The following is an 11,142-nucleotide window of genomic DNA, read 5'->3' as shown; positions in this document are numbered from 1 at the left end:
TGGAGCTCATATTCAGGTCCTCAAGCTTGGCGACAGGTGTCTTTCCTTGCCAAGTCACCTCGCTGGCTCTGTTTATTATTTTTGATATTTAAAACATAAATGCCCTCTATCCACATCCTTCCATAGCGGGCCTTTGTTGGCATTCTGTTTCAGTAGGGGACTCCTTAGTGGGAAACAAAAATTTCTGGATCTCATCTACTTCCCTGTTCTTAATCACGAGCCACATCCAGATTTGTCACTCATGGTATCACTGGCGGTAGCCATCTGATGCCAAAGGGAGGCGGGTCTGCATGTTCATGGTCACGATTCCACTGGGGAAGACGGTCTGTATAAAATCTGACATGTTCTAATATTTCTGTGAGATGTCCCTTAAGGTTTTTACAGTAATTTTATAAGCACACACGCATACATGCATTCACCTTTTGATATATTTGGGGTCCAGTGCTCCTGGAAGCTGAACTGGTTCCCAACAGTCAATCAGCAAGTTGTTGATACTGACACTGGGTGGAAGGTCTGGATGACCACACTCTAGGAAGCCACTTGTCAATCAGAGGGGAGAACTGGCCAGGCACTAGCAGTTCCTCTCTCCCAGCAGATTGTATGGTGGCCTAGGTGCGATAAGGTGTCCAGGCGTGGCAGCGTGCACAGTTGCCCATCTCTCATCACTACCAGCTGTCAGGAAGCATACCTCATCTCTGATACAAGGTCTCCAGCCATCACCAAGAGGTGTCCCAATGCCTCCCCAATGCCATCAGCAGCCAGCCCTACCCTCTGCTGACCTGAACCTCATCAAGAGCAGACAGGGACTGCCAAGATGGCTCAGTGGGTAAAGGTGCTCACTGCCAAGTCTGAGGTCCTGAGCTTGGTCCCCAGAACCCACATGGCAGAAGAAGAGAACTCACTCTGGCCAATTGTCCTCTGACTTTTACACCAATGCTGGTTGCATGCATGCCTCTTCTTTTGGGGGCAGCCTCTATTGGATTTCATAGTCTAAGTTGGTGAGAATGACTGTCCAGGTCTCTTCCTCAAGAGGGCACCAGATCTCATTAGGGATGGTTGTGTCGCCAGCATGTGGTTGGTGGGAATTGAACTCAGGAGGACCTTTGGAAGAGCAGGCACAGTTCTTTACCACTGAGCCATCTCTCCAGCTCAGCAAAATAGAAATATAATAAATACATAAATACATAAATAAATACAGTAGAAAGGGCATGAGACCTAGGATTGAAGGATCTGGGGTCAAATCCAGTGCACAAATCTCAGTTTGCACACTATGAAATGGACTGACTAGCATTTCTCCCCCTGCCCACCCCCCACCCCCACACCCTGCATTGCTGTGGAAGCTAATGAGCAGATGCAAGGATTGTCCTTACACGTACACTGGGCATTTGTCATGGCCATCTGTTCAGCGCGTACAATGCACTTGGTACGGTCCTGCACCATTCTCAGAATCAGCCCTATTTAATCTCCAGGTGGATCTATCAGGTATGCGGACAGGCCTTTTCACGTCCAGTTCACAAACGGAGCACCTGGGGCGTAGGGGAGATACAGAAACTTGCCCAAGTTGACCCAGCTAGATAGCTGCAAAGCCAGGACTGCAAGGGCGATACCACATGCTCAAAGTCCATGTCCTCTTCCATTGTATCTCTCTGCTATCTTTCTTCTCAATCTCGGGTGTGTGAACAAGTAACTTAATTAAAGGCACTGAACACTTGGTTGAGTGGATTTACTAAGCAAAATACCGAAGGCTTAGGAAAGTGACTTCAGTAGGATTCCTTCTGCTGGGATGACTGTATTATGTCCCAATAATGTTCTGCTCATGGGCAGATATCAGGAGCTGGCCATCTCTAGCTCTTTAAAGGCCAGTGTCACGCTGAAAACATATCTCTTTGTGGGATTCTCTTGGTTACAAATTCACCTACTCTAGGTCCGCAAATATTTCTGTCTTTGATCTTTTAAAGCATCCACTGCTAATGGACAACTTGAACTTTTTTTTCCCACTTGAAAAATAAGATAAGGAGTTTTGTGGCTGTAGCTAGGTGGGGACCTTGACGTATGCTCCCCACCTTTCTCTCTATGGCAACTAATCTGTGCAGGCCTCTGTGGCAGAGCATCTCTTGGGGAGGAGGTGGCATTCCTGTAGCCTCAGCTGACTCCTGGAGAAAAATTCAAACCCTCTATCACCCAAATGCTTACAAGCACGCACAGTATCCATGACAAAACAAAACCTTTTCAGGCTTGGATGGTTAGAGAGTAGAGCAACCCTTCTGCCCTATAGTTATGGTTGATGTATTAGGGTTCAGGCCCACAAGGACAACTTGACAATGTCTAAGGAGCCAAAGCCCATGTCTAGGGTCATATTGGTCTGGCCAGGATTTCTGCTCCACCCCCTTTAATAATAGAGGAATTGGGCACACCATTGACTTGACCAGTCCTACATCTAACTTACTTACAGTGGAGAAGTGGTCACACAGCTAGGTGATACTGGGTCCAGACGCCAGACCTTCTCCATATCTCAAAATCTTTTGTACAGAGGCAAAAGAAACCTTCATAGAACACAGTGAACAACAGATCTCCTGGTCCCTGGACATCCAGATCACACACCCTTCTCCCACAGGCCCCACTTCCCTTTCCACCAAATCCCAGCACCCAAGTCTTCCAGATGCAAGCTTTATTGACTGCTCACATGGTCAGGGGAGAGGTGACCTGTCCTCAGGCTGTGTGAAGGCCTTGCCACAAGTACCAGCTTGTGGCAGGGAGGCCTGAAGAGGGACCCCAAACAACTTCAGACTGGCTGCTTTGTCCTTCATTTTCATGGTCATGAAGAGTATGGGAAGCAGAAAGAAAATGGGCAGTTATGTTCCCATGCATGACACGCTGCCCCAGGTGTCTGAAGTCAGCCTCACCGCGAATTTCCACAGCACCCGAGGAAAACCAGCTTGTCACTGCTCCTCACGTTGCCTGCACGGAGTCAGTCATCAGATACTCCATCACTCACCATGCCTTACTCCACCTACAGACCCACTCGCATGAATGCATCCTTGTACACATACGCAGGCATTCACACGTATGGTCCCCACTTCGACACACGTATGCGCACACACATGCACACACATGCACATCCTCTCACGCGCATGTGTATATATGCTCTCACGTACCCTCCCAGTTACTCCTTGCATGCACAAGCAGGCACGCACACCCCGAGGTCAGCTTCTTTGCCCTCCCTCATTACATGGTCTGCCCGAGAGACAATGTGGGTCAGCCCGAGTTGGTTTCTTTTCCCGCTCATCTCTTGAGAGGCAATTAGGTGGGTAAAGGTCATTTTCCCACTATGACCCTGTCCCTACACCCCTGTCCAGAGCCCAGCTGAGAGTTAAAGCCACCTGGGTCTCTGTAAAGACCAATATCCAAGAACCCAGAAATCTAGGCTGCACCAACCAAGTCACCCCAAGCAGAGTGAGCCAACTTTCTTTCTCGACTTGGGCTGGTTCCACCTCCCCTCCCCTTCTTCTCCCTCCCTCTTTCCTGCTGATCTGCTATAACAAGAAGATGTAGGCTCGATTCCAAACTGAAGCTGCCCTTGGGGGGAGCAGCTGTGTGGGCCACAGGCTGAACTTAGCAGGTATAGTCTCCCTGCCCAGCCCATCGACTAACCCTGGCCTGTTCTAGGTGTCAGTGCTTAACGAGTGGGCTAACACCTGAGATGTAGTCTAGCTTGGTCATCAGGATTCATCAGGTTGAAGATTCCATGCCCTGGGCCCAGAAGCCCTGGACTCTGTGGTCTGGAGTATAGGCTGTGTTCTACAGCATTCCTAGACCTGTGTTGGGTCCAGACACCACCAGCTCATGTACACAGGTCAGGTGAAGCACCCAGTCTCTCTCTGAGAGCTCATCAGCACCTAAATTCCATTGCCTTTGCTCTGTGGAGTGCACGGTTAGCACTAGGATATCCCGAGATGGCTCGCAAAGGGTCACAGCTCTGTCGTGGTGAGAAAGCTGGAGCTGGGAACTGGGAACGGGGTGCCTCCCTCTTGACCGGAGGCTTCAGGGAAGTGGGCCTGTGCCTCCCTCTCCTGGCTTTTAACTCTTCCCACGTCGTTTCCCAGAAAGAGCAGGATTGCTTCCTGAACCCTCGGCTGGCTCCGGAGCACCCTGCCTCCAGGCACAGGATGAACTGGGTGACTTCTCAAGGTCCCACCGATCTGTCAGTCATGCAGTTCCAGGAAAGGACAGGCACTGGCTGGGTGCAGGGACGGAAGGGTGGTGTGACTCATTTTCTGGGGCAAGCCTGAGCCTCACATCCTTCTTTGTTCGGACACAGCACATGGGGGGCTTGTGCTTGCCAGGAGATGCAGGCCCAGCGGAGCATGTGGCTGCAAACAGCACCAGGGGCTAGGAAGAAGAGAAGTCTCTAGAGCAGCCCTCTGAGGTCCTTTCCTGTACCTCAGAATCAAGGCCATAAGAGGCCGTGGCGACTCACACCTGTAATCCCAGAATTAGAGAGGTCAACACAAGAAGATTGCTAAAAAGTTAGAAGCCAGCCTGGGCTACATAGTGAGTTCCAGGCTAGCCTGAGCTACTGAGTGAGACTTACTCTCACTCAGTATATATATATATATATCAGGGCTGAAGAGATGGTAGTCAGAAAAGTTTGCTGGTCTTCCAGAGGACCCGAGTTCTGTTCCTGTCACCTACATCAGGCTGTCTCCAAGGGTAGCAGCATACATGTGATGGACGTATACACATACATATAAAATAAAATAAATCTTGTTTCAAAAGTAACTATAATAACAGTAAAAGTAATGATCGAAGTTCTGAATGAAAGGGTAGGGTATTAGGAGGTTTCTACAGGGCAAACAGGTCTCTGTTCCCTCCTGGGCCCCTGCTGTGTCCAGAGCCTTTGACCCTAGGATAAAGCTGGAGAGTGTTGGGCTCATTCTGGACCGAGTGGCTGGTCTGTGCTAGGCCTTGCGACCACGGGTGATGATGCAGAGTGGAAGCTACGGCCTGTTGTTCCCCTTTTTATATTCGCATGAGCTGGGGTACCCGTCCTGCATTCATTGGTCAGGAACGGGTGGTTTTGATCCCAGTGTGGTGGGGGCCCTGGGTGATAGTTAAGGAAGCTAAGGGATAGTGGGAGCAGCTCCAACAGTGACCCCAGCCACCGCAGCCAAAGGGTAGGTGACTGGAGGTTCTGAGCAGGTATTATTAGTGAGGGTGTGGTCACTCTGGGAGACAAAGCCGGAGCTGGGGCCAGCAGTCAGAGCTGAGGTTGTGGTGATGGTCCCACAAAGAGAAAGATAAGTCATGAGGCATGTATGTATGAACATGTGCCTACATTTGTGTGCATACGGGGGGCTCTATGTAGTGGGTGCTCAGCAGAGAAGGAGCTGAGATTTGCTGAAGTGCTGCCTGCCTGGGGAGAGGTTCTGATGGCCCCAGATGGTGACCTGACAGTCGTTCTGGAAGGAAAAGGATAGTTTAGAAGATGTGGGAGCAGGACTTTGGGACCCCCCCCCCACACACACCTCCTACACCTTCAGAAGTCACATAGAATTCATCTGGAGCAAACAGACCCTAGAGTCACACCCCAGCCTCTCCCCAGGACCCGGGCAGGATGTGACTCCCTCCAGTGGCTAGTCACCTAAGCTTTGGCCCAAAGACCCACTAGGTCCTCAAAATACAGACTGGTATAGGAGGACTTGGTAATCTGAGGTAAGGCTGCTGCCAGGATGCACGTGGCAACTGGAGGAGAAACACCAGGGTAGGAAATTAATCCTGGGACTCTAGGACTCCTGGAGCCGGGATGGAACTTCCTGGGGTAGGGGTGGGGGCTGGGTGTGCTCTTCTCTCTTCCACAATTCTACCAGAGACATGTGGTCTGCCAGCCAGGATGGCCTTCTCCCGGTATCTGGCTTCTTGTTCCCACTGTGTTCCCAATCGGTAGATGAGCTGAAGTCTCTCCACCCTGGGAGGACTCAAAGACCTTGTGCTGAGCAGTCACAGAGAAAAGGCCCAGGATGAGGAAGGACTTCGGGCCTTTGGAAGTGTCCCCACTGTCTTTCAGCCCTCTTTGTCTCAGGAGTTTGAGACTGTCAAGCCTGCAGGGTCATGTGTCCTGCTTTCTACTCTAACTGATGCCTGATCTTTCTAGCAACTTCCTTCATGACATAAGGCCCAGAAAAGTCATGCGTCATGCTTCAGCTCAAGGTCATACAGCAATTGCATGCATAGCTGGGCATAGGAACCAGAGTCCCTGCTCTGCAGGCTCCATGGGGCAAAAAACATGGATCTCAGATCCGGCCTCCTCCCTGCTCAGGTGTGGGGCAGAGCCTGGTAGAGAGGGCATCCGCTCAGCCCTAATTAGACACTGTAAAGGAGTAGGGACACAAGGGGGGGGGGCGTGCTCAGAGATTAGTGCCCCCTCCATAGATCATAGACATGCCAAGGACATAATAAATAATCTGCCCAAAGGTTTTAAAGGTAAAAATCAGCAAATCATTAATAACGTCCCCAGAACCATACATCACACTGAAGTCTTCCTATTATGCTCTCCTGAAGCCAATGCATATCTTCTCTGCGGTCCTACCCCCCCACACACTTCCCCCTCATCAGTGTGTTCTACTGGCAACATGGAAGCCCCTCCCCCACAGCCTGCTAAGCAGTAGGATGGGGTGGAAAGCCCTTTCAGGTATGCCATCCCAAGCAATTTACTCAGGTGTTTGGCCACAAAGAGGTGGTGAGAGGGGAGGCACCCACATCCCTTTCTTGGAACCCCAAGCCCCGCTTTCCCTCCAAGGGGTGGATTGAGCTCAGAGACACAGCCCCCTCCCCCAGCTTTAAGCTAGAATAACATTGTGTCTATCTCTCCCAGACACGAGCCTTAATTAATTAACACAACAGGGTCGCTGTAAATAGAAGTGCTGACTGCTGCATTTCTTACTCTTCCAGCACCTCGGCTGCAGCTGTGGGGCATGTGGCAGGGAGTACCTGGACCGTAGACCTGGGTACCCTGGCTGAGTTTTAGAGTTTGGGGGAAGAGCTGAACCCAGAGCTGGAGGAAGGAGGGAGGAAAACTTGGATAAGTGTCTGGGATCCTGGCCAGCAGACCAGGGTGCAGGTACAGACAGTCTGTAACATTGGTGACATGGATTTAGCCACAACTTGATGGAGGTGTCAGGGCATTGCATTGGAGCTCTGGTTGGGAGACATTGGTCATATCGCTGTCACTCATCTGGCCTCTATTTCCTTCATGACAGAAGTCAGTCATCTACAGACGTTTGGGGTGACGTGCCCCTTGGCTGATCTTTGAAGGCCATGGGGACTGAGGCATCTCCCAACACTGCCCGTGGAAATGGTTTTTTGGATGGAGAATCTGCAGCAAAAATGGGAGGTTTCATACCTCACTCCTTGTTGTCTTTTTATAAAGAGCACAGGGAATACTGGAAGCTCAGGGATGCGGGTTCGGGAGTCAGTTCTTTCTAGATAACTGATGGCTCCTTCACTCCTCCAGGTCACCCACAAGACTGGAAAGCTCCGCCCAGCTCTGAGTTATTGGGGAGCACACTGTGCTTGAGATGTGCAAATTCAGGGAGGGTCTGGCCCAGAACCTGGTTCCACCAGCTATAGCCTGGCTTGACCTTGGCAGAGACATATCTTCTCCATAGCGCAGGGTCTTCTATGCTCTATGAAGCCCCATCTGGTATCCTTGGGCCCTCAGAACAGACTGGAGGAGAAACAAAATAAAGCTTGTGTTGTGGTTTGAATGTGGAATGCGCGCACCTACTCGCGTGTTTGACACCTGGTCTCCAGTTGGCGGCGCTGTTTAAGAAGCTTGTGGAAGCTTCAGGGGGAGGGTTGGTTGATAAAGGTGAATCACTGAGGGTGGGCCTCCGGACCTGGTTCTGGTTCTATTCTTTGCTTCCTGGTGGGGTACCAAGAAGGGACCTATTACCCCACACACTCTTCAACAGGGACCAAGCTATTCCTGACTCCTTATCTCTCCACCCTGTCCCACGATGAGCTGAAATACCCTGAAACTGAGAGCGGAAATAGATGTCCCTCTCTCCCGTCGTTTCTACAGGTGTTAGGTTACAGCAGCGAGACATGGAGTGAATGCACTTGGTGCTAGAGTAACTGAAAATTCCTCGCTGCCCAAGGCTCTTAGTGAGCGGCGCCAAGGACAGCTAAGAGGAAAGGCAAACTGACCAGGGCTCTAAGAGTGGCTCCCTCCTCCAGAAGGTTCCCCTAAGTCCCAGAATCCCTTGAGGCCCCTAGGACTTCCTGGACGAGGTGACCCCAGCTGCCTGCTTTCTTCAGGGAGCCTCAGTCTAACACACAATCCCCACGGGTACGGTAGCAGGTCTGGGGGTATGCGAGGGTAAAATCTGTCTTTTCTTCCCTGTGCCCACTTTGCCCAGCTGTTATCCCCCACAGATGGTATGTATACCAACAGTATGATTTAGGGATGAGTCAGCAACTTTGCTAGACTCAGTTTACCGGCCTGCCGATACTGGCTTCATTCCTATCTGTTGTGCATACATGAGACTCCAACGGTATGGCAGAAGATAAAGACATACTGCAGAATATAAAGAAGTAGTTATTATTTCTGTGGGTTAAACAGAATTTGGCTTAGGGGTGCAGAATTCCTGTAGAACACATTTTAGCCGTCCTGGGGTTAAACTGGAGAGGCCTCATGTAACAGGCAGCATGTGACTGGCTTCCCAAAGAAACAGGGGTCCTCTGACGGGAGGAATTGAGATCTAAGGGGTGTTTTCAGGAGGAAACAGGAATACATAGTTCAGTTGTGTGGACAATAACAAGAGGGCAGAGGCATGCCTGAGGATAGGGGATGCCACTGTGCCTGACCCCCAGTCCCCAACGTCCCCTTCTCTCACCCTGGCCCATCCTGCTCACAGAGGCATCAATTCCGATGATAGAATACGCTTTGCCAACTCAGGGCCCTGAGAGACCCCGCTTCTCTCTATTCCCTGTCATTGTGACAGGCCCTCAGCCCCCTCCGGTCTTGATGGATGGCTCTAAGCTGGCTTTCATGCATCTCCGTCTTCCCCAGAAGCTGTGACACGAGTAATTGGTGTCACCTCCATGGTCACATGCCAAGTGCTGACAAAACAGCCCATAATAGGGGCTCTGTGCTCCGTCCTTGATTGCACAGGGAAGGGACTGCTGGGATATGATCCAGAACAGACATCAGCTGTTGGGGTTCACTGAGGGAGTGGTGGCTAACGAGGTACGCCCATGCAGAGACTCCTGATTCTAACTTCACAGTGCCTATTCTGTGTGCAGCTCCTTCAAGAATGAAACGAGCTAGAGATGAAGGGTTGGAGGCCCCCAAGAGCCACCATTCACCAGCCCCTGCCAGCAAAGGCCCTGTGAACGCCTACCTTAGCCCGAACGGCTTTCGCCTACGACCCAGATTGAGAAACTGGGGGATGCCCAGTGGTAGGCAAGTGACCTCCTAGTGACCCAGAACACTGCCTTAAATAAGACTTTGGTATCATAGGAGACCTTCCGAATGGAGGGAGGCAAATGGCCTTTCTGACATCGTTCCTCCTCTCCCACAAGAGGGTGGCATTCCACTATGGTGAACCGCTTGGCACAGAGGCACAAGGAACGCAGGTCACACACTGGGATCTCCCAGGTACCCCAGAGGAACACCCCAGCACCTTGCTATCTGGTACCTCACCAGGAGCAGATGGAAACAGGGTAGGCTGAGAGTTGTAAATACATAATCCCTGCCCCCCCAGTCTAGCACACTGAAACCTTCCCTTCCCAAAGGCCCAGATACCTGAGGCTGTGTCCTTAGACCGGTGGTCCCTCCTGACCTCTCCTGACAGGCCTCCATCTTTACCCTGGCTTCACAGTGAGAGACTCCCAGCAATGGCCCAGAGCTGCTGGCTGTGTCTAGTGACTGTGCTCTCTCCCTGAGGATACTGGGCAAGAATCTCTTTGGTTTTGGTCTAGAAACCACACATTGGTGACTTTGCTCCTCTGAAGTGCTGTGGCAGATGGGGCTTTTCTCTCAGTACGGCTCCTGGGCACCATGCACACACGTCTTCGGCCTGGCACATCCCCTGGCTCCACTGTGCCTCGCTTCCTGTACCCTCCTCCTCTTTCTTCTTTATTTTTACTCCATTAGTGTAATGCTCATCACCTCTCACAGGCTGCTCTAAGCCCTGGTCCACAGCAGGTGGGCTCAGCAACAAAGGGTCAGGCAAGTCTCAAATAGTGCTCTGCACTGTGACCAGGAAGGGACAACAGGTTTTTAAGGCTGCTCACATACCCGGGGCTATGTCTGCAGAGGCTCTACCCCTGTGGTGTGATTCTATATCCACCACACTTGTGTTCTGTAAGCTGCCACCGGTGGTACTCTTGTCTCCAATAGTCTGTCTTGGCTACAAGATGTCTGAACCTCCAGGAGACCCCTGCATTAATATCTGTGGATCATTTAGCCATAGGAAAGCTTGGTCTCATGTTGGGTGCAAGTTTCAAGATGTGTGGCTTCCCAGAAGCCTCTAAGGGCTAGCCTATCTGAGTGACTATCAGGCCTGCCTGGGGTCTTGTTTGACCCAATCTAACTTCCAGACTGGGGAGAAAATCCCTCTTATGGATTGTATTTGTCTTTGATGGTAAAGTTATTTCTTAATCCTTCCTGCTTGTCTTTTAAACAGTTATTTTTCTTTAGAGATAGTGTTGTGTGTGTGTGTGTGTGTGTGTGTGTGTGTGTGTGTGTGTGTGTTATGTGGAGGTGCCTGGGTGTGGAATTCAAGAAGATAATATTCAGGAGTTGGTCCATTCTTCCACTATGACCTCTGGGGACTGAACTCAAGTTGTCAGGCTTGCACAGCAAATGCTTCTGTCTGCCGAGCCATCTCACTGACCCCAGTCTGTGTCTTTTGATGGGGGAATTTAGTGCAAAGTTATTATTGAAAGCTGCGTAATAATTCCCGTCCTTAGTTCATGTTGTGACTGCCTGGAGACAGGGGAGAGAGTTGGAGAAGCTGGCCCTGGGGCACCCTGCAAGCCCTTGCCATCTACCACCTGTCCCCTGGGGAAGGCTGTAAGGGCCCTGCTTGGATTAGTAGCTCTGCCTGCTCTACTATGAAAAGAGCAGGGCCTGGGAGG

The sequence above is a fragment of the Microtus ochrogaster genome, chromosome 17 (genome assembly GCF_000317375.1).
Source record: "Microtus ochrogaster isolate Prairie Vole_2 chromosome 17, MicOch1.0, whole genome shotgun sequence".
In the NCBI taxonomy this organism is placed as follows: domain Eukaryota; kingdom Metazoa; phylum Chordata; class Mammalia; order Rodentia; family Cricetidae; genus Microtus; species Microtus ochrogaster.
This window is presented reverse-complemented; position numbering follows the sequence as displayed.